This window comes from Hemitrygon akajei, chromosome 6 (assembly GCF_048418815.1).
Source record: "Hemitrygon akajei chromosome 6, sHemAka1.3, whole genome shotgun sequence".
Taxonomy (NCBI): Eukaryota; Metazoa; Chordata; class Chondrichthyes; order Myliobatiformes; family Dasyatidae; genus Hemitrygon; species Hemitrygon akajei.
Genome location: NC_133129.1, coordinates 172,583,513 through 172,608,825, shown reverse-complemented (window position 1 = coordinate 172,608,825; position 25,313 = coordinate 172,583,513).

The following is a 25,313-nucleotide window of genomic DNA, read 5'->3' as shown; positions in this document are numbered from 1 at the left end:
TTCTAATGGATTGTCCTTTTACTCTGAGGTTGTGCTCCTGGTTCCAGACTCCCCCGCTATAGGAAACATGCTCTTCACATCCACTCTATCCAGGCCTTGTAATGATCAAAAGGTTTCATTGAGATCCCCCTTCATTTTTCTAAACTCCAGTGAGTACATCTTAAGCAGAACCTCATGCACCAGGGAGTCTTGCTTCTACTCCAGTTTTCTGTATGCCAGGGTAGAAAATTTTAGACACCTCTATGTTCACCCCTCAGTCTCCTATGTTTTGAGAAATAATGTCCATCCCTAAGCTTTCCCAGTCTTAGGTCCTCGAGTCCTGGCAGCAGAGTCTGATGGACCAGACAGGTAGGTTGTTTGGAATATTGTGCTCTCCTTCTATTACTCCTACCATTTCTGCATCCTCCTGTTTTAAACACTTGCCTTCGCAGATTCAGTTTCTCCATTTAGAGAAGTGACAGGTCAGGCATGACCTAAAATCATACTTTCTCAAGAAGACTTTGACACCACCCTCGAAGGATCTTTTCTGGCCATCTCCACACCATCAGCAATGATCTCATGAGTTTGCTACATGAATGATTCAATATGCACATCAGAGCTGGTTGATTGTGAATAGAGCCTCGATTTTGGGAATATTGGTCTTGGAGGTGGCCCTGACAGTGGTTCACACATTCTACCAGTGGATTTGAAGGATTTTATGGAGAGGGGGCTATTGGTCGCTTCCAGTACTTTATGGGTTCGAACATAGAACAGCCTGTCTCAACCTTTTTGCCCGGGAGGAACCCTTGAAATAATTTTCAGGTCTGCATTAAAAATTATTATATCTGCAGCTCACAGTACATTAGGTGATCCATTAGTTGTAAATATAATAATCCAAAAATAATTGTCAATGCTCTTTTGAGTAGAGAATGAATTGTTAGCCCATCTTTCTTGAAATTAATCTCTTTCTTTCCCTTTCATAAATTTTAAAAATGTATAAGGCAAACACAATAAGTCTCTGTTAAGTAACTGGCTTAAACCAAAATGGGATTTTAATTTTTCTAAAAGTGGGCTCGGTAGATTTAATTTAAATAAAGGTGGTAAATTGCTCTTTACAACATGAAAATTTATTGACAATGTTGAGTATTAATATTACTAAAAGCCATAAGCCAAAACAATATGAATAAAAATATAGCCTAAGACACAATTTTATACAAGACTTTGAAAAAAAAATTTCTTACTAAGTAACGTGATCAGGCTCAAATATAGACCGAGCACGTGAAACCTGCGCTTGTGTTTTTGCTGCACAAATACTCAATTCTGGGTTGATCCAGATAAGCGGCAGACCAGCAGCTGAGTTGCAGCACATAAAAATCCATTCTTTAGAATGAAAATGTCCCTCCAATTTTCTACTACTCCAGTAGAATTTGTTCGCTCCCATTGGCCAGACAGCAGCGCACAAGTGGAAATCGGGGGAGGTAACACAAGAGGGAGAGGCTAACGTCACAGCCCAAGTTGGGCACGTCCATTCAATACTCAGAAAACGCACTTCATGCTCCTGATCATCCTACCGCCCGCCCTTCTGTGCGATACTGTGATCACCAATTATCAACGACCTCCCATATCTTCCAGCAGAAACTGAGATTGGACTCACCCAGATAAGCATGGTCCTACTGTGCACTGCCACACTGGTATGAGTGATCTCTAACAAGATTGCTAATGGCTGCTCGGTCACTGCCCACCACTGCAAGCACTAGCATTGCACGCTCTGCCAAGTTAAAAAAAAAAATTGTTTTTAAATCACTATCACTCACGGAACCCCTAGCGACCTTTCGCAAAACCCTAGGGTTCTGAGGAACCCCAGTTGAGAAAACCTGACATAGAATATAGACCAGTATAGCATATTCCTGGCTCTTTGGCCCACAATAATGTGCTGATCTTTTAACCAACTCCAAGATTAGTCTAACCCTTTCCTCCTACATTGCCCATATGCCTCCATTTTATTTACATCCATGTGCCTATCTAAGAGTCTCTTAAATGTCCCTCTTCCACCACCTCTGGTAGTGCATTACAGGCCCTTACCATTCTGTGTAAGAACCGTACCTCTGACATCCCTAAACTTCTTCCCTTCACCTTAAAAAGCATGTCCTCTGGTACGTGTCATTACCACCCTGGGGAAAAGGCACTGGCCTCCTTTCACCTTCTACATTTCTATCATGTTGTCCCTCATTCTTGTTCACTCCAAACAAAAAAGCCCTAGCTCACTCATCCTTCCCTCATAAGATATGCTCTCTCGTCCAAGGTAGTCCACATCTCCAAATTATACAGTGGGGGAAGGACTTCTGTTACCCAGTTGACCACAATAGTGGCATCAGGTTTAAGGTCTTTGTCTTTCTTTTCCTCTGACATCTGAAGGCTTTGCTCATACACTAGAAGCAGTCACTATTGATCACCATCTTCACTGGTTCCGTTGTCTTTTCTACTGCTAGAGAAAACAGCAACAATGAGTAAAAATTAGCCTTTGGTGAGAGGAATGTAAATCTTGCAGTTGGATCAGGAGTCATCAAATTTAAGAGAAACCAGATTGCAATTTTCTGTTTTCTAGCAGCAGCCAATCAGTTTGAGAAGCGTGAGTTAGGGGTCTTTGGGCAAAAGGCCCTAGCCAATGAGAAGGGAGAAAGGAAAGAAAAGGAAGACCAGAGAGGTAAGAGGTGTAGATTAGAAGCCAGAGAGAAGATTAAAAGGCAGAACAAAGAGGAAGATAAGGAGAGGAGGCAGAGGGCAGATCAGAGAATGTAAATGTAGGAAAATAAAGGTTTCGACCTAATGGTATAGCAGAGGCTGAATTTGAGGAATCTTGGGACCTCAAGCTAAGGAGCCAAACTCAGGGGATTGAAGGGATAGCAGAGATGAAAGAAAGTCAAAACTAGAGAGCGGATGGCAGGATTCTGTGAAAAGGTGGTGATTTGCGAGCTGACAAGAGTGAGAGAGTTAAACTGTATCCAGACGGTGAGCAGAGAGGCACCTTATCCTGGCTTCATTTTCAACACTGGGATTCTCAAGCCTAGCTGGCAGAACTAGACTTAAAATAGAGCCTGATTCTGAACACACAGCTTATTATAACATCTAGGTAGCCAACTCATCTCCTCCAAGCAGATCAGTTGACCAGCACCACAACCCACCTCCATTAATCATGGAAGTGGGGGTGGAGAATGATGGTTGGAGCCAGGTTTCGGATTTTTAACATTGTTGCATCCCACCAACCCTAACCCACTCGCTTTTTCGTGTGTGTGTGTGTTAAATCTCCTTGGAACGGGGATCTGATCGAAGGCTGGAATCATCAACAAAGGAGCTCAGAAGCTGGTAAAATGAACTGCCGGTTCGACCAGTCTCCACATGTTAGCAATAAAGTGAAAGGTCTGACTGTAGCTTGAATGTGCAATGAGGTATGTATGAGATGGAAACTCAAACATTCCATTAACCAACATTCCCAGCTCACTAAAGGCATAATCCAAGAAGCAAGAATATCTCCTGGGGCACACTGGCTCATAGAGTTTATATATTTATAAAAGAGGCTACCTAGAAATTCATCCCTAGAATGAAGCATTAATGTGCCACATAATGGTGCTGGTAAATTTTATCATAACTATTGGCACTGAACTTAATGGAATTGAATTTCAAAGACAAAGAGCAATGTGATGACGCTACTATGTGGTTTATTTGGCAATACCTATGAGGAATAAATTTACTCTCTTTAAAATCCTCAGTTAATTTCACATCTACTAGAACTGTAATTAGTGCTCATTGCAATGTTGTGTTCTGGTATTCTCCATCTTCAGTTGAATTTCCAAGTCCAAAGTCACAAAATGGCAGGGAGGGAGATGAAATGTTCCTGTTAACGGAAAGGGTGCTGTCTAACAAAAATAGATCTTTTAATGTAACTAATCATTACAAAAAAAAATTCCTTGTCCCACATCCAAATTTCCACTTTTCCTCTGACAACATATTTTGCTGATTATGCAAATAATATTTCCATCCAGGTAACCGTCATGGATTGAAGGAACACTGTACTTTCACACATGAAGCACAGAGATATTCATGTGAGTTCACATTTTAGGTGCAGTGACTTCTTGCAACTATAAAGAACATAATGACCGAAGGGCAAGACTTAAGACTTCAGGACAGTTTCTTCCTCTCTATAGATGCTGCCTGACCTGCTGAGTTTCTCCAGCATTTTGTGCATGTGTTAAGACTTAAAGATAAGAGCAGGCACATATGATCGAAAGATGCACACTAGAACACAGAATACAGAACTCTACAGCACAGTATAGGCTCTTCGGCCACAATGTTGCTCCAACCTTTTAACCTATTCCAAGTTCAACCTAATCTTTCCCTTATACATAGCTCTCTATTTTTCTATCATCTATGTACTTATCTAAGAATTTCTTAAATGCCCCTAATGTATCTGTCTCTACCACCACCCCGGCAGGGCATTTCATACTTGCACCACGCTGTGTAAAAAAAAAAAAACTTACTCCAATATCTTACACTATACTTTCATCCAATCATCTTAAAATTATGCCCCCTGATATTAGCATTTTCACCCTGGGAAAAAATAGTTTCGCTGGCTATCCACTCAATCTATGCCCCTTATCATCGAGTACATCTCTATCAATCACCACTCGTCCTCCTCCACCCCAGAGAGAAAAGTCCTAACTCGCTCAACCTCTCCTCATAATACATGCTCCCTGGTCCAAGCAGCATCTGGAAAATCTCCTCCGCATGCTCTCTAAGTATTGGCAAATATGAAGTAGCTCTCAGTTTCAGAATCTCAGGACACTGGAAGAGTAGCGCACAAAATAGTATTATCACCTGCGTTGGCTTCTCTGTCAGAAGGGAAAACCCTGGGTGATGCACTGGGTGTGGATAAACTGAGCCCTCTAAGCTGGATAGTGCCTGCGATTTACCAAGCAAGATGCTGGAGGAACTCATCGGGTCAGGCAGCATCTCTGGAGAGAAATCGATGATCAACGTTTTAGACCTTCCATTTGGACTGTAAGATAACAGGGAGGTAGACAGTATAAAAATGTGCTTAATTTTGATACCTAGAGTCCTGTCCAAGGAATACGGTGCCACTTGCTGTACCATTGCATAGCCTTGATGTCAACTTGTTAAGGCACGAGTGTGCAGGCAGGGTCAGCCAGAGAAGGTGTAGCAGTGAATGGTATGCTGGTGCCTCAGCCAATGGCGTCTTCTCGTCTTGCACCATTTCTCACCAGCAACATTAAGCCCATAAGACCATAAATAGCATAGAAGCAGAATTAGTCCATTTGGCCCATCAAGTCTCTCTGTCATTCCATCATAGCTGATTTACTATCCCTCTCAATCCAGTTCTCCTGCCTTCTCTCCAGAACCTTTGATGCCCTTACTAAGCAAGGACCAATCAACCTCTGCTTTATATATACCCAATGACTTGGCCTCCATAGCTGACTGTGAAAATGAATTCCACAGATTCACCACCCTCTGACTAAAGGAATTCCTCCTCATCTCTGTTCAAAGAGACTTCCTTCTATTCTGATGCTGTGCCCCCCTGACCTTAGACACCTCCATTATTGGAAACATCCTCTCCACGTCAACTCTTTCAATATTCAATAGGTTTCAATGAGACTCACCTTCATTCTTTTAAACTCCAGCGAGTACAGGCCCAGTGCTACTAAACGCTCCACAAATGTTAACTTTTAGAAAAGTGCCCAAAACTGCCACAAAACTGCAAGCACATTCTGACCAAGGCCTTAGAAATACTCAGCCTTACATTCGTGCTTTTCAAGATTCAAATTGGCTTAATATCATTTCCAGTATGCAAATGTAAAGGAGAAGGAAATAATTCTTACACCAGTTCTGATGCAGCATAGGATAAAGAATACAATAATTAAAAAATACAAGAAATATAAATGTGTAAGGTAGTTTATATATGTAGATTGATTGTATGTCCATAGGTACAGCTGTGTCTGTACTTAGGGTACACCTGACTGGACTAGAAATGACAAAGTAATGGTAGTGGGTTAGTGGGTGCAGGTGTTGATCAGCCTTACTGCTTAGGGAAAGTAACTATTTTTGAGTCTGGTGGTCTTGGTGCAGATGCTACATAGCCTCCTTCCTTGATGGGAGTGGGGCAAACGGCAGAGTTGGTTTGATCCTTCATGATGTTACTGGCCCTTTTCCAGCACCTTTTGAAACATATATCCTTGGTGACGGAATAGGCTGCTGCCAATGATGCATTGGGCTGCTGTAGACCCTTCCTGTCCACTGTAGTGCCGTTTCCATACCCTGCAGTGATGTACTATGTGAGGATGCTCTCTCCTGCACATCTGTAGAAGGACGTGAGTACAAATGTGCGTAGTCCCACTCCCTTCAGCCTCCTCAGAAATTAAGGGCATTGGTAAGCTTTCCTGATTGTGTAGGACATATTCTGGGTCCATCAGCGTTGTGGGTGATGTGCACTCCCAGGTGTTTGAAACTGCTCACTGCTGTGCTGCCGATGTAAAGAGTGGTGTGAGTTCTCCTGAAATCAATAATCATCCCCTTTGCCTTGCTGATATTGTGGAAGAGGCCTGGCACCAGGCCTCTAGCTCTTCCGCCTCCTCTCTGTAAAGAAATGGATGACTGGCACTTCAGGGTCAAGGCCTTTCACCTGGACTGAAAGATACTGAGGATACAGCCAATATAAAGAGGTGCTTTTGTTTTGACGCTTGGAGTCCTGTACAAGGAACATGGTTCAAAGTTCAAAGTAATTTATTATCAACGTCCATATATGTCACCATATACAACCCTGAGATTCATTTTCTTGCGGGCAACCATTCGCGTAGGTTTGGTGTTAACTTGTCAAGGCACAAGTGTGCAGGGATTTTCCGACAGAGAATGTGAAACAGGCATTTTAATACTAAATAGGCTGTAGCTCAGGAGTGCTGTGCTTCTGCCAATAATCTCTCCCCAGCAATATTAAAGGAGCCATTAACTAATTGCAGGTTAGTTACTGGTTATAATGTGGCAAGAGGCTGGGGCTTTCCCTTGTGGTTTTAAGTTGCAACACTCCGCAGGGAGTGGTTTGGCAGTTGTGAATGGATTCTTTGCTGAACTCACAGCCTCTGTCCAAATCAGCTGCTGCCCGTTGGGGTACTTTCCCTTCGAAAACGGTACACCTGCGAGAATGCGCAGAGGATATTCCGAACGTGATAAGCTGCTGGGAAAACGAATGCAAATGTGAAGAGGAAGAGCTCTGCTAGAAACCCAAACCAGCAAGGTGCTCATCAACGCTGAAGGTGCTAACAGCTTCAATTTCCTGGATGTCAACATCTCTGAAGATCTATCGTGAGCCCAACATTTTGATGCATTTATGAAGAAGGCACATGAGGCCCTCCATTGGTTGGGGTTGACCATGGATGCTGCATCCAGGCTATCTATGTGACATGATAGGCAGGGCAGTACAACATGGAGAGCAATCTGTTACCCGCGTAGCAGGCATGTAACTAATAAAGAGGCCAGTGAGTGTACGTCAAGACATGTGTTGCTTTGTGGCATCGGTGCAGGGCAATACATAAAACATGCTATAAATTACAACGTATTAAAAATGCAAGAAGGGCAAAAAGAGAGCAACAATAGTGAAGTATTGTTCCTGTGTTCACGGGCCATTCATGGCAGAGAGGGAAAAGCTATTCCTAAAATATTGAGTGTGTTTTCAGGCTCCTGTACCTCCTCCGTGATGGTAGGAATGAGAAAGTTCAGTGTAGGCAGAGTAGCTAAGATGGTGGAATACTCCTCCTGTGAGCTGTGGAAGTTCTGGGTACTTCGAGTCTCCCTGATGACTAACTGCATCTGCCAGATGTGCACCCAGCTTCAGCTCCTGACTGACAAGGTCAAGCATCTGGAGCTGGAGCCAATGTACTCAGGACCATCGGGATGCTGGAAACCTTACAGATGAAGCTTTTAATGAAGTGGTCACACCCAGAATGCAGGTTTTAGATAGTAGATGGGTGACCACCAAGAGAAGTAAGAGGAGCCATTCCCCTCAACAGCAAGTATACCCCTTTGGATACCACTGGAAGGTGACCTATCGGGGCACAGCAGCTGCAGCCTCCCAGGTGCTAGGTATCAGGATGCATGGGAGTGACTACAGAGTATTCTCAAGGGGGAGCTTGACATCCTTGAAAGCTAGAAAGGGGAAGAGGTCATGTGCAGAAAGTATAGGAAGATAGGAAAGAGGTGGCACGTGCTATAAGATGGTAGTACAGATGAATGTGTCACGGAGGAACCGGTGCAGGGGGCAAGGTTATTGGATCATTGGAACTTCTTCTGGGGCAGGGGTAACCTGCACAGGGGTTGCATCTAAACTGGAAAGGAACCAATATCCCGGCTGAGAGGTTTGCTTGCTGGTGTTACTTAGAGGATTTGGACCAATTTGGCAGGGGGATGGAAACCAGAGCACCAGGTCAGATAGTGGAAGGTTGGAGAAGAAGGTAGATGCCAGGGCCAGTAAAACAGACAGGAGGTAAGTAATAGATATGATAGGATGGATCATTCAAAGCCTGTGTACTTTAATGCTAGAAGTATTATAGGTAAAGGTGATCAACTTAGAACAGGGATCTGTACATATAACTACCAAGGAACTCTCTGACGGTGGTGTCTGAAAAGAGGATGCTGTCCAAGTTGCATGCCATCTTGGACATTGACTCCCATCCACTCCATAATGTACTGGTTAGGCACGGGAGTACATTTAGCCAGAGACTCATTCCACCGAGATGTAACACTGAGCGTCATAGGAAGTCATTCCTGCCTGTGGCCATCAAACTTTACAACTCCTCCCTCGGATTGTCAGACACTCTGAGCCAATAGGCTGGTCCTGGACTTATTTCCATTTGGCATGATTAACTTATTTTTATTTAATTATTTATGGTTCTATATTGCTATATTTCTTCACTATTCTTGGTTGGCGTGGCTGTAACGAAACCCATTTTCCCTCGGGATCAATAAAGTATGTCTATCTGTCTGTCTGTCTGTAATGTAGCCAATACAGAGACTCCGTTAACAGGACTGTTGCCACTCATGTGGTGGTACACTACTACAATAAATGAGGGGCTTCCTCACCCAACCCTGTCCCTCTCTGTCCAGTAGTGGAAGAACCCTAAAATATGGTCCTTCCCCACCACAGTAGCTACACCAAGCTTCAGTGCATCCCTCAGCACATCACTCCAGCAGCCTGGAATGAGCTTTCCTCCATGGTCATCTCTTTGTAATGTAGACCAAACATATGGAGAACCTCATGAATCTGCACCTCATCCTCATTCCTCATGCTGCCTCGGGTCTATTCTGCAAAATAGCAGTCGTTAAGTGTTTAGGTGATGTTCCTATCCTTCCTGAATAGAAATAGTGTGAAGTTTGCAGTCGTATTAAGTATGTGTAAAGGAGGTGATTCAAGGCTATTACTTTTTAATTAAGATAATGCTTTACATAAAAACCTATTGAATCAAATTGTCTGATCTATTTCCCTCCCTGAAAACTGGCTGAAGTTCAAAAATTAATTTCCTTTCTGTGAAGATTTTGAATTGCCCTTAAGAAACAAAAAATGTGAGGTTTTGTTTTTCATTTTCATGGTTAACGTACGCAATGCACTTTTAGAAGTGATTAGAATCCCTGGCATTTATCCGAGTTGCTTCCACGCTTCCATTCTTACCAAATGTCACAGCCCAGTATTCTGATCCATCCAGAATATTTTAAAGGACGTGTTTGTTTTTATATTCACACTTACGCTGCTATAATACTAACTGAATTGCAAAAATAACATCATTCCTAATTAAATGTGTTGATTTAACTTTGTTAGTGTTATTTGTTACATCGAAACATATAGTGAAATGCATCAAATTAAATCAATGATGATTGTGTTCGGCAGCCCGCAATTGTCAGCATACTTCCAGCAGCAACATAGCATGCCCACAACTTACTAAATCTAATCTGTACATCTTTGGTATGCAAGAGGAAACTGGAGCTCTGGAGAGAATATACAAACTCCTTACAGACAGTGGCGGAATTGCACCCTGATCTTACAGTTTACTTTGTAAAGCTTTGCACTAACCATTACACTACCATGTTGCAAGTTGAGAGTTTTGTCTTGCTTACTCAGGCTACGTCCACACTACACCGGATAAATCCGTAACCGAAGCTTTTTCTCTTCGTTTTTACCCTCCGTCCACACTAAAACAGCGTTTCCGTCCCCAAAACCGGAGCTTTTCAGAAACGTCCTCCAGAGTGTGTAATTTTGAAAACGCCACTTGGCCGGCGCAGTGTGGATGGGGTAACCGGAGAAATCTAAAAACACTGTCATGACGTGCCGGAACAGATGGTGACAGCAGCGCGCCATTTCATTGTTTTCTTGAACACAACCTAACAATTTTAGAACAGACGGCAACGAGACTGAAGCCAGAAATGAGTTAGAAATGTACTCACCAAAATACTTTGACCCATAACTTACTGAATAAATAAGCATACTCACTTTGCCCTGTTTTCTGTCCTTGCTCGTATGAAGGTGGTTTACCTATTTATGCAAGTACTTCTCTGACAATAGATGTGTAACAGCCTAATGTAATATTGTATGGAAATACAAGATAATACTGATGCAGACATGTTTTATACATTTAACAAGGGGCTTTATTAATGCAACAGAGTTAGTCAGTTTTTCAATGTTCATCGTCAGCTGGGTCATAAGGTCCGTGAACTTCCTATCAGTTGCCTCCATACGCTCCAGTATTTGTTCTTTTTAACTTTTAAGTCCTCCTGCACGAGAGACAACAGCTGTCTGTCGTTTAAGCTTTTCTAGTCTGTGACTGAACAAATGCACACCAACGCTTTCAGGGTGAGATTCGACACCAAACATGTCGCTTGTTTTCAGTAGACGTGTCCTGCATGTGCGCAGTAGGAGGAGATTCGCCGAAATATCCATTTTAATGTGGACAGAGATATTTTTAAAAACGCTTGGTGTGGACGCCTATCGTTTTTATGCGAAACCGGTGTTTTCAAAATTATCCGGTCTAGTGTGGACGTAGCCTCAGTCTAAGACCATAAGGTAGAGGAGCATAATTAGGCCATTTGGTCCATCGATTGTGCTCTGCCATTTCATCACAGCTGATCCATTTCCCTCTCAGCCCCAAACTCCTGCCTTCTCCCTGAAACTCTTCATGCCCTGACTAATCAAGAACCTCTCAACTGCCTGTGGTGACAACTTCCACAGATTCACCACCCCCGGTTAAATCAATTCCTCTTCACCGCCATTCTAAATGGACGTCCCTCTATTCTGAGGTTGTGTCCCTAACCATACATCTTTGGAATGTGGGAGAAAACCAGAGAACCGGGAGAAAGCCCATACTGAGGGCTATATGGAAGCTCGGTACTGCTGCTGCAGATGTTCGGGGTGTGAGAAGAGACCAAGTATGGAACCCTGGTGACTGAGCCCTGTGAAGTAACCTCTCAATTGTATCACTAATGGAATGCTTGGGAATGGGAAATCGATGTTATGTTGACATTGTGTAAATATGGTAAGTGAGTGTACTGATAAGTTTATTGATGTCAATGAAGAAAAAATATAATTTCCTGTATTAGAATCAGAATCAGAATTAATATCACTGCCTGTTCCTTTGTCTCCGCCGCATCTGTTCCCAGGATAAGGCTTTGAGTTCTGGCTAAAGAAATTCCTCCTCAACTCCATTCTAAATGGACATCCCTCTATTCTGAGTCTGTGTCCTCTGGTTTTAGACTCCCCCACCATAGAAAGCAGCCTCTCCAAATCTACTCTGTCGAGGTCTTTCAAGATTTGATAGGTTTCAATGAGATCCCCCCACATTCTTCTGAAATCAAGTAAGTACAGGCCCAGAGCCATCAAATGCTCCTTGTATGATAAGCCGTTCAATCCTGGTGTCAATTTTGTGAATGTCTTTTGAACCCTCTCCAATGTAAGCACAACTTTTCTTAGATAATGGTCCCAAAACTGCTCACAATACTCCAAATGAGGCTTCACTAGCTCCTTATAAAGCCTAAACACTTAATCTTTGCTTATATATTCTAATGTCTTGAAATGAATGCTAACATTGCATTTGCCTTCCTCACCACTGACTCAACCTGCAAATTAAGCTTTGGGGGATCCTGCACAAGGACTCCTAAGTCCCTTTCCCCCTTATGCTGACTATAGGCTGTGAACAGTAATACATTAGGGCTATAGGGTTATATGGTTATAGGACCTTGGCTCTTCAGCCCACCAAGGCTCCGCTGTCCAATAATTAATCAGTTACTAGCCATTAACTTGGACTTTCAAGCCATCCATACAGATCATTTTGAGGCAGCTTGTCCTGGGATTGTCTGGGTGGGTGGGATGAGAGAGGGATTTGTTTTGCTATTGTTGTCTTGTTGGGTGTTGCCATTCCTACTTGTGTTGAACATCGTTGGGCATGCTATGTTGGCACTGGAAAGTGCAGCAACATCTGTGGGCTGCCCCCAGCACATTCTTGAGTGTGCCGGTTGTTTACACAAATGGCGCATTTCGATGTATATATGACAAATAAATCTGAATCTAACGGAAGGGCAAGCAATAACAGAATGCAGGAGAGAGTGCGGCAGTAACAGAGAAAGCGTGATGCGGGCAGACAGTAAGGCACAAGGCCATGCATGACAAGGATGGTTGTTTGATCATTTACACTAATCCTACACTACATTTTATCCTCCCCCCATTTTCATCACCTAGCCTCCAACACCACCCTCCACTTCTAACAACCACCCACACACTCAGGTGAGCTTACAGTGGCCAATTAGCCTCCTAACCATCACTACTTTGAGATGCGGGGAGGAAACCAGAGCACCCAGAGAAAACCCTAGCAGCCACAGGGAGAACGTGCAAACACCACACAGACAGCACTGCGATCAGGACTCTGCCCTGTGGTCTGCCTGAAGCCTGTTGGTCTTCCATTATTGCAAGATGTCTGTAAGGGAATGCTGCTGACTGGCACTCTCCGGGCTGCAAAAGTACATGCTGAGGGATGCAGCCAATGCCAGTGCTCCATAGGGAAGGACCACAGTCTAGGCTCCTTCTACTACCACACACGGAGGAGTGGAGTTGGGTGGGGAAGCCCCTCGAACGATGAAAAGAATGTATCACCCCAGGGGGCCACAAAAGTGGCAATGCAGCTCTGTTTCTTCGTTGTATTTTTTAAAAGAGAGGTTACTGTACTGAATGCAATGGCCACAAATGTAAAGATTTCTTTGTACCATTTCTCCTTTAGCATATATATTTTTGTTGTGAATGAAGTCTATTTCTTGAAATAAAAAAGTAGCACTGGGTGCTGAGGCAAAATCTTTACCAATCGTGCTACTGCGCTACCCTGGATATTCCCATTGCAACTTCTGATTTGTTAAGTAAGCTCATCTGATTTATCTGTTTAAAAATTGTAATCAGAATTGGGGCTAATTTGAAGGAGTTTTGTACGCTTAACTAGGGCAGTAATGGTGATAGCTGATTTAGGTCAGTAACACAGATAAAGCATCATCAGTTGTGCCTATGCTTGCCATCACTAAAGTAAATTGGTGATGAAGGTGCGATCTATGAGCTTTGTTTTCAGAAAAATGGCAGAGCCCTTGGCCTCTCCAGGTCTAACAAGTGGTGCAATTATTTGTCTTAAACATGTGTGTCGTGATCACAAGGCCCTGTTGGACATTGGCAATACAAAATATTGTAAGTACAGTGTTGCCTGTTACAGCCACCCATGGGAGAAAGAGACAGAAACAGTGTGTGTGGTGGGGGGGGGGGATCAGCGGCGTGGAGGGCTGCCCAAAGGGTTTCAGGCCAAAACATCGACTGTACCCTTTTCCATAGATGCTGCCTGGCCTGCTGAGTTCCTGCAGCACCTTGAACAAGAAAAAATCTGCAGATGCTGGAAATCCAAGCGCTACACGGAAAAAGCTGCAGGAACTCATCACTGTGTTTTGCACCTTAGAAATGGGCGAACATTGTTTCATTTAGACTATAAGATATAGGAGCAGACTTAGGCCATTTGGCCCATCAATTCTGCTCCACCATTTTGTCATGGCTGATCCATTTTCCCCCACAGCCCCAATCTTCTGCTTTCTCCCCGTATCCCTTCATGACCTGACTAATCAAGAATCTATCAACCTCTGCCTTAAGTATACCCAACGACTTGGCCTCTGCAGACACCCATGGCAACAAATTCACAGATTCACCACTCTCTGGCTAAAGAAATTTCTCCTTATCTCTGTTTTAAAAAGATGCCCCTCGATTCTGAGGCTGTGTCCTCTGGTCTTAGACTCCCCCATCACTGGAAACTCAATCAAGGCCTTTGAACACCCAGTATGTTTAAATGAGGTTGCCCCTAAACAATCAAATTGTTCTGTAAATTCCACGATACTACATTTAATGAATTATTGCCCAATTTCATAGCTTTTGAGAGAATTCACACTCCTACACTTCAAAGAATTGTGGGTTGGTAGACTAAAATGGTCATTGCAAAATTGTCCATAGTATGCAATAAAGGAGTAATTTCTGATTTCTAAGAAATGTTATAAAGATTTAAGATAATGTACTAATATTGCTAAATTCTTTGCAAACTCAGTAATGCACATCAAGTCTCACTTCATGGTTAACAGGATCTAAATGTCACCATCAAAATTACATAACAGTTCTCAGAAGAGTCTGCTATCTCAAAGGCAAGAACAGGGAAGGAGTTACAGATTCAACAGCAGTGCTGGCTCAAAGCCAAGGGAGATGCTTCAGATTCCTTGCATTTGTGGCTTTGCCAAGCATGTCCACCATTGCTGTGTACAGAGGGGCAGCTAAAGATCAGGCATCAACAGGATGCTAATTGATCTCCTCGGTGGGGACAAACACCGCCAGCATCATTTGAAGACAAAGGCATATGGTCAGGGTTAATGAATGCTATGTTGGCGCTGGAAGTGAGGCAACACTTGCGGGCCGCCCCGCACAATCCTCGCCGATTTGATTTGATGCTACCGACACATTTCGCTGAATGCTTTGCTGTTTCATTGCTCATGTGACAAATAAAGGTAAATCTAAACTAATCGAATGATCCACTGCAAAGTCTCTTTGAGGGATGCCTGCCCTGAAGAAGTTTAAATCTTCTCATAAACGTGAGTTCAGTAAGACCCTCTCAAGGTTTAATCTGATGAATAATTTGTGGATTGGACTCTGTAGTTTATGTTATTCATGCTTCTGGTTTCTGGTTACATTTTTTTATAGCTGCTATTTCATGCAAATTTCACCGACATGGACTGGCTCTGCGGCCTACAGTCACAGAACGACACAATGCTAAGATGAACTGAACTGAACTAAACTGAACATTTCTAGGCTGTTTCAGGTATTTGATTTGATGTTCCATATTCTGTGTTAATCGCTCGTTTGTACCATTCATTCTTTTTTTTTACTGGACGGGTGTTTGATGTTTTCTTTGAATGGATTCCATGGTGCTTCATGTTTTGGGGCTGTCTTTGTGAAGACAAATCTCAGGGTTGTATTCTGCATACATACATTGATAATAAATATACTTTGAATCCTGAATCTCTCTGCTCCCTTCTGTGATCTCTACTGCCCGCCAACTGTTCGACCTTGTCCTCACCCAGACCTGCTACCACAGCCACGGATCCTTCCTAGGAACTTGTCTTCACTGCCGTCTTGTTCCACATGGCTTCCAGCTCCATTTTTAGGTCTCTCAGTTTGGACCCATCAAGGACCCCAGGTTCCTATCTCACCTTCCTATTGCCTTCCCCTCTCCACTTTCCTGTGGTCCACTCCCCTCTCCTGTCAGATTCCTTCCTCTCCTACCCTTATCTTTGCTACCTACCTGGCTTCACCTATCACCCCTCCTCTCCTATCAGACTCCTTCCTCTCTTGCCCTTTATCTTTGCTGCCAACCTGTCTTCACTGTCACCTTCTAGCTATCCTCCTTCCCCTACCACCACTATTTATTCTTCCCCCTTCCTTTCCAGTCCTGAAGGAAGGTCTCAACCCAAAACATCAACTGTTTATTAAGTTCCATACTTGCTGCCTGAACCACTGAGTTACTCAAGAATTTTGCAATATGTTGTTTCGGATTTCCAGCATCTGGAGAATTTCTCATGTTTATAATCTAATTTAGTTTAATCTCATCTACCTGTATCATAGTGAGAATATATATTTGTATCCCAAGAATTCACTGTTCAACACTCCCTAGGGCCCTACCATTCACTGCACGTGTCCTGACCTTGTTTAACATTCCTAAATACATCAACTCACATTTGTCTGGGTTAAATTTCATTGTTCATTTTTTCAAAACTGATCATCTTTGATCTTTAGGTCTAATCTCATTATGTCTTCAGAGCTGGTGAATGGCAAAAGCTGAAAATGGAGAGAAAAACAATTTCACTTCTTCAATTCCTCAAACACTTCTGTTTTCTTTCAAATTATCCCTCTTTTCCTTTAATATTGGTTATTATTTTTACTAAATCATACTGTAAAGAGGGTGAAAGAGGACATTGAATTGGAGAGTCTCAGTAAATGGGCAGTGGGACTGTGAAGAATGCAGAACTCAAGCAGTGTACACTCCTTAAGGCCACAAGACCTTAAGATATGGGACATAGTAGCAGAATTAGGCCATTCAGCCCATTGCACCTGCTCCACAACTCCAGTATGGCTGATATACTATCTCTCTCATCCCTTTTTCTCTTGCCTTTTCCCCATAACCTTTGGACCACTACAAATCAAGAAACATATCAACCTCTGCTTTAGATATACCCAGTGACTGACCATGTTGGATTGGCGGAGCTGACTCAGAGGGCCAAATGGCCGATTCTGCTTCTAAGCCTTAGGGTCTTGTAGGACATACTACTGCCTGTGGTCAATGCTACAGTCTATAGGAACATTTGAAAGCATTGCAGTGTTCTTGAAATCAAGGTGGATAAAATATACATTTTTAAAGAGTAAAAACTGATAAGCTCTCAGAAACCAAAAAATATCCCCAAACCAATTAATTACAAGGATTCACTTTCTTCCAAAGCTAAGCCCGGATCTAGATGTTGAATGGCTATAAGTCTTATCACTGTGCTTTGCCCATTGTAATTAAAATATTTTTAGAATGTGTACCTTTGAAAATTGAGATGATGTTCCTTTCAAACCTTATGTCTCCTTTCTCTCAGTAAGACCAAAGAATTTCCCTCGCACCTGACAAGTAAAAAGACATTAATTCTAAAAGGGTTTCAAAGAGTAAATGCTCAAGTGGGGAAGATAAATGAGCCACAGAAAAGTCTAAATATTTGAAATTGTCAGCAAGGCATAACTTGTGGGTCAGAAAATTCTTCACACGAGCATAATAGGTACTTTAGAAGCCTTCGAAATGCCGGTCGTCCAAGCTTAAAAGCTATAAGTCAGGATTCACTTCATACAATGGATGTCTTAACAATTTAGCAGTTGAAAAATGGTCAGAGGTTCACAAAAAAAAGACCAGAAGAAAGAACAGATTTGCCACCACTCTGTTTTTGCTCTTGTGAGTTATGAGACACATTTGTTCTGTTTCCTTTCTGAAGTAAAAACATATGATGCCACTTTAAGAATGTGCATGTAGGTATACAGGAACCCTTGTGCTCTCCACTTGACCTGAAAACTGCTTAATGTATTCAAACAATGCTGCTTCCTGCATTACATATCCTGACATTTCACTCTTAGGCGCCTGGTTCAAACAAGACTGCTGACACTCACTTGAACTGTGGAAGTAGAAATAAAAAGCCTTTCCTGGCAACTGCAGTGGTGCCCAGGTCTCTAAATCAGCATTGTTTACAGGCTTTTCTTATGAAGACTGAAACACACCATCTATAATGACATTTAAAATGCAATACCCAGAGAATGCAGCACTGAAACAGTGCCGTCTTTCAAGTTAGTTGTTCCACTGAGGTCCGGTCAGATGGTGATAGTGATCACGTGGAGCTATCTGGAGAAGATTCGAAAAGGTTTCCAGGACTTCTCCCACCTGAATCTGCTTTTTACCACTTAAGCACTCCCAGTGCAGGATGTCTTCAGTCATGAAGAAGTGTCTCAGCCCGAAGTAACAACTGCTTATTCTTTTCCACAGCATAAGCTGCCTACTCCAAAAGGACCACAACCTTGTCATAGGTCTTGGAGGCTTGCGTGCCTCAATGACCGGAAGAGCTGTGTTGGCTGGAGCCAGAGCATTAGGCTTTGGTTCTTGGTAGGATCACCCATGCCCAATAGGTCAAAGGGTAGAGGCCAGACCAACAGTGATCCACCAGTCCTCCAGTTTCGGGGGTTCAGCTCAGAGCCAACAACTGACTAGTAAGACAAAATTGTGTGAACAGCAATGAAGAGCTCTTCTGCATCTGAGTGTGACGGTATTCCTGAGTCTCCAGCTGGGACTCTCATGACTGATACTGAGAGGAAGCTACTGACATGATGAAGGAAGTCCTGAACCCTGCTAGAGGTAGAGAAGCTTCATTACTACCCTAAATGCCCCTGGTGTAATGGGCAGTAAATAAGTATGCAGAGATGCTGCCTGACATAGTTCTTCACTCACCTCAGTACTGAACTGGTTCCACCACCTATACTGAAGTGATTCCATTTTCAGGGAACTCCACATTTCAAATTCTCAGTGCAACACACACTAAATGCTAGAGGAGCTCAGTAGGTCAGGCAGATCTAAAGGAGTGTATGAAAAGTCGACGGTTCAGGCTAAGACCTTCATCAGGACTGGAAAGGAAGCAGGAAGATGTCAGAACAGGAAGGTGGGGGGAGGGGGAAGGAGTACAAGCTAGAAGGTGATAGGCAAAGCCAGGTGAGTGGGGGAGGGGCGCTGAAGTAAAAAGCTGGAAGGTGATAGGTGGAAGAGGTAAAGGGCTGGACAAGAAAGCATCTGATAGGAGAGAAGAGCTGACTGTGGGAGAAAGGGACAGAGGAGGAGGTGATAGGCAGGTGATGAGAAGAGGAAAGAGAGGAGCTAGAGTGGGGAACTGCAGAGGAGGGAGGGCTGAAGGGGAAAAAAACCACTAGAAGTCAGAGAAATCGATGTTCATGCCACCAGGCATTGGGTCACCCAGTCAGAACATGCGGCACCGCTCCCCCTGTCCAAGAGTGGCCCCATCATAGCAGAAGAGGAGGTCTCAATTCTCAGTACTATTTATTCATTTATTATTATTGTTAGTTGTAGTAATAGTACTTACTTGTTTTGTACCTGCACTGTTTGTCTTCTTTTCAGCATTGGTTGCTTGTCAAGCTTTGTTTGTGTATAGTTTTTTCACTGATTCTATTGTATTTCTTTGCTTCACTGTGAATGCCTGGAAAAACAGAATGTCAGGTAACATATACTGTACATACCTCGATAATAAATTTACTTTAAACCTTGATCTTCTCGCTTTGTTCGCTCTGGGCTCCGAGACGTTCGGTCCTCAGTGTGTCTGCTGCCAAACGAAACAACATTTCTCCAGTCCGAGGTGCACAACACAGTACATATAACCCACACACAACACATTAAGTAATATTACCACAAAGAACTCAATAAATAATAAGATGCATGTACGACTCAAGTTAAAAAGTAAACAGTATAGCACTACTGAGGCTTCATTCGTGATAAGACCTGGGTGGTGGCAGGGATTCAGTCATCTCACAGCCCGAGGGAAGAAGCTATTTCCCATCCTAACAGCCCTTGTCCTAATGCTACGGTACCTCCTGCCATAGAGTAGGGGGACAGAGAGATTGTTGGACGGTTGGGAAGGGTCATTGACAATGCTAAGGGTGCTGTGTACAGACAAGAGAAGAAAATAGTTCTATTTCTCAGAACAACGCACACAAAATGCTGGTGGAACACTGCAGGCCAGGCAGCATCTATAGGGAGAAGCACTGTCGACATTTCGGGCCGAGACCCTTCGTCGGGTTTATTTCTCAGATGTATATCAAAACCTCAAAACATACAGGAATATGCGTTGTATGCATCAATGACCAACACAGTCCAAGTTAGTGATGGAGAAAATCCACAACAGTCACCATGCTTCTGGCACCCACGTAGCGTGCCCAACCTTTATCCTGAAAAATGGACAGGAGCTGAGGATATTTTTGTGCTCCAAAGGATGAGTGCAGTATTAGTCATTGCTTGCATGCAGTTTTTCATTGATCCTATCGTAACTCTTTATTCTAATATTATTTTTATGCATTTGCAGCTTGTCTTCTTTTGCTCATTGGTTATTTGTTTTTTTTTTGTGCATAGTTTTTCATTGATGTTTTCGTATTTCTTTGTTCTGCTGTGAATGCCTGCAAGAAAATAAATCTCAGAGCTGTATATGATGACATATACGTACTTTGATAATAAAGTTACCTTGAACTTTGAACTTTGAAGTTTGGAGCTCATTACCTGAAAGGATGGTAGATGCCTGAACTACAATCACATTTAGGACCTGAGGAAATACTTGAAGATTTGTGAGTTCCAGGGCTACAGATGATTCTAGAAAATGAGTTTAACCTAGGAAGCTCTTTTATTTCCAGCACAGAAAATTTTCGACAGTTCTAATAATGTCACAGTCCTCCAAAAGCGCTTTAGTTTTCCATGTCTGGTGCATCTTGTGACAGTGATTTGCTGCTCCACAGCAAAGTCTCTTTAAAGTTACGCCTACCCTGAAGACATTTAAATCTTCTCTTTGACAGGAGGGCAGTGAAACCCTTTCTCACTGCTCTCCCTCTGTGATCTTTCCCTCCCCCCCACTTTCTTATTTTGGTTTCTTCCCCCTTCCTTTCCAGTCCTGATGAAAGGTCTCAGCCCAAAACATCGACTGCTGATTCCCAATCATAGATGCTGACTGACCTGATGAGTTCCTCTAGTATTTTGCGTGTGTTGCTGTTACCTCTTTATCCTCCCCATTTAAGACCCACATTAGAATCAAGCTTTGTTCACTTCTCTGTAGCTTATGTGTACTTTTCAGGACATTTTCATCGCTAAAGACGCTATACAAAAGTAAGATGCTAGTGCTGTTATAATCATCTCCTTTTTCACTTGAACTATGGTAGTATCCATCAAGATCTATCCTATGGAAGCAGATCACAAGTTACAACCAGGAATTTCTTCTGAAAGAGAAATAAGTTCCTCCCTTCTGTCTTTTTATTTCTGAGCTTCAAGTAACCCAGAGAGGCAATTGAGAAGAGATAAAAGAAAGAGGGAGAAACAGAGAGAGGGGAAAAGAGAGAGAACGAGAGAGAGAGAAGTTAAGAGAGAGAAAGAAAGAGAGAAAAGAGGGTAAGAGAGGAAAAAATGAGAGAGAGAAAGAGCGAAAGAGAGTGAGGAGAAAGTGAGCAAGAGTCTTTATTCTTTAAGACCTTAAGTTAGGTCTTTATTCTTTGGAGCATAGAAGGTTGAGGGGGGACTTGATAGAGGTATTTAAAATTATGAGGGGGATAGATAGAGTTGACATTGATAGGCTTTTTCCATTGAGAGTAGGGGAGATTCAAACAAGAGGACATGAGTTTAGAGTTAAGGGGCAAAAGTTTAGGGGTAACACGGGGGGAACTTCTCTACTCAGAGAGTGGTAGCTGTGTGGAACGAGCTTCCAGTAAAAGTGGTAGAGGCAAGTTCGATATTATCATTTAAAAAAAAACTGGATTGGTATATAGACAGGAAAGGAATGGAGGGTTATGGGCTGAGTGCAAGTCAGTGGGACTAGATGAGAGTAAGCGTTCGGCACGGACTAGAAGGGCCGAGATGGCCTGTTTCCGTGCTGTAATTGTTATATGGCTATATAACAAGAGAGAAAGTGATAAAGAGAATGAGAGAGGGAGAGAGAAAGAGATAGAAGAAAGAAAAAAAGAAATAATTTATTCTATAATAATCAGAATTATTCCAACGTGTCAGTCATATTCTCAGCAATGCACATATCGTTCTTCTCAGACAATCAGCTGGAGAACGTTGATTTGTATTTTTAAATGAAGTCACTGCTCTGATCAAAAGAGAAAGTGAACTGTTTTGTTACTTTTCCAGATAGCTGATGCCCAGGAAATTATTGCTATTTCATTTTGTGCCTCTACATTCCTTCAGCCTTTGCTCCTACTTTCCACCACTTTGCTCATCCACAGCTTCCAGTCAACATTTCGCTATCTGCTGTGAATCACATGGAGGATCAAGCAAATCATTTTTCTTCCCCAAGTTTCCCACACTCTCGTAGACAGCATGGCCGAGTCTAGGAACTCACCGTGCAGCAAAATACTTCAAAAAAACCACATGGTATCATTGTGTGCCACATGATTGCATCAAAGACTCTAGCAAATTTCTGCAGATACACTGTGGAGAGCATTCTCACTGGTGGCCTCAGAGGATGGAGGATCAGAAAAAAATGGGTACTAGCCTCCCTAGCATCAAGGACATCTTCAAAAGGCAATGCCTCAAAAAGGCAGCATCCATCATTTAGAATCCCCATCACTTAGGACCTGCTCTTTTCTCATTGCTACCATGAAGGAGGAGGTACAGGAGTGCGAAGACACACACTCAGCATTTTAGGATCAGCTTATTCCCCTCTGGCATCAGATTTCTGAGTGGCCAAAGAACCTGTGTACACTACCTCACTATCTTTTCCCTTGGCGGATGCAGCACCTCCGCTTCATCTGCCAAGAGTAGAGTTTCACGGTGGCCAACCATTTTAATTCCTATCCCCATTCCCATTCCAACATAGTGGTTCATGGTTTCCTCTTTTGCCAATGATGAGGCTACTCTCAGAGTGGAGGAGCAACACCTCATATTCCATCTGGGTAGCCTCCAACTTGATGGCAAGAACATTGATTTCCAACCCTTCCCTCTTCTTCTAATCTCAACTCTGGCCTCTTACCTCGTCTCCTTACCTGCCTATCACCTCCTGCTGGTGCCCCTCCTTTTTTCCTTTCTCACATTGTCCACTCTTCTCTCCTATCAGACTTCTTCCTCTACAGCCCTTTACCTTTCCTAGCCACTTGGCTTCACCTATCACCTTCTAGCTACCCTCCTTCCCCTCCACCCATCATTTTACTCTGGGTTCTTCCCCCTTCCTTTCCAGTCCTGAAGAAGGGTCTCAGCTCGAAATGGCGACTGTTTATTAATTTCCGTAGATACTGCCTGACCTGCTGAGTTCCTCCAGCATTTTGTGTGTATTACTTTCAGCATCTGAAGAATCTCTTGTGTTTATTCTTTGCCTCTCTTTTTGCACCAGTTATTTAATTTGCATACATACTCTATATATTCCTTACTGTAATTTACGGTTTTTTTTTATTGTTTGCATTCTACTGCTGCCACAAAACAACAAATTTCACTTCATATACCAATGATATTAAACCCTATTCTGTTTTTGAAACATTAAGCACCAGTATTTAAACACATGTTGGTGTTAAATTCTAGCAATCGATAATCAATGCTATTCTTTCCATTTACTGACATAGTTTATTCCATGCCATTTTCTGTATAGTTCTGGATAATTTTAACAGGATTACTTTCAAGACATGCATAATGTTTCTCAACATTTGTGTTTCTTTAATTACATTTATAGCTTCTCAAAATAAAACTACGTAATTCTCTCCATTAAGTATTCATGACAGGGTAGCTATCAGGTCGTTAACATGGAACGAAGGATAAGTCATTCAAACCCTGGAATCTATTCTACTGCTCAATTAGACCTAAAACAAAGCAGAAAATATTCAGCAGTAAACACGAGGAAATCTGCAGATGCTGGAAATTCAAGCAACACACACAAAATGCTGGTGGAACACAGCAGGCCAGGCAGCATCTATAGGGAGAAGTACAGTCGACGTTTCGGGCCGAGACCCTTCGTCAGGACTAACCGAAAGGAAAGATAGTAAGAGATTTGAAAGTAGGAGGGGGAGGGGAAAATGTGAAATGATAGGAGAAGACCGGAGGGGGTGGGGTGAAGCTGAGAGTTGGAAAGGTGATTGGCAAAAGGGATATAGAGCTGGAGAAGGGAAAGGATCATGGGACGGGAGGCCTAGGGAGAAAGAAAGGGAGAGGGGAGCACCAGAGGGAGATGGAGAACAGGCAGAGTGATGGGCAGAAAGAGAGAGAGAAAAAAATGGAGGGGGGAAAACACTAAACATATCAGGGATGGGATAAGAAGGGGAGGAGGGGCATTAACGGAAGTTAGAGGTCAATGTTCATGCCATCAGGTTGGAGACCTCTAACTTCCATTAATGCCCCTCCTCCCCTTCTTACCCCATCCCTGATATATTTAGCTTTTTCCCCCTTCCTCCTTTTTTGTCTCTCTCTTTCTGCCCATCACTGTGCCTGTTCTCCATCTCCCTCTGGTGCTCCCCCCTCCCCCTTTCTTTCTCCCGAGGCCTCCCGTCCCATGATCCTTTCCCTTCTCCAGCTCTGTATCACTTTCACCAATCACCTTTCCAGCTCTTAGCTTCATCCCACCTTCTCCAGTCTTCTCCTATCATTTCACATTTCCCCTCCCCCTCCTACTTTCAAATCTCTTACTATCTTTCCTTTCAGTTAGTCCTGACGAAGGGTCTCGGCCCGAAACATCGACAGCGCTTCTCCTCATAGATGTTCAGCAGTTCAGGCAACTTTTGGGGATAGGCAAGCAGTAAAGATATCTACTCTGAAAGCCCAAGTATTTCCAGCATTTTTTGGTTTTTTTGATTCAGATTTCCAGCATCTGAATCTGAAGTTTACAGAATAAGAATCAGATATATATATATATATATATATAATTAAATATGTAGTGTGTAAAGAAAGCAAAAATAATGAGGTGGTGTTTATGGGTTCATTGTCTGTTCAGAAAACTGATGACAGAGAGGAAGAAGCTGGTCCTGAAAAGTTGAGTGTGTGTCTTCATTTATTAGTTTTCAAAGCTGATCTGCAGTCTCTGCAAAGGGTCTCGGCCAGAAACGTCGACTGTACTCTTTTCCATAGATGCTGCCTGGCCTGCAGAGTTCCTCCAGCATTTTGTGTGTGATGCTCGGATCTCCAGCATCTACAGATTCCCTCTTGTCGGCAGTTCTTCCTTTTGTTTCAGCAACAGTTCACTCTCAGCTGCTTGCATTCAATGCACAACATGATTGTATCCGTCCCACTCGCAGAAAATCCATTCATATACCGTCAGTGAGTGGTATTTCACAAGTGCTACAAACTTGCAGCTGCTATCGCATTGCATATTTAAGACAAGCTATCAAAGAAGAGCTATCCTTTGATATCTCAGTCTCAAATGTTCCAGATATCCTGGCCTATCAGAGTCGCTGGATTCTGACTTCCAATATGTTTTGCTTG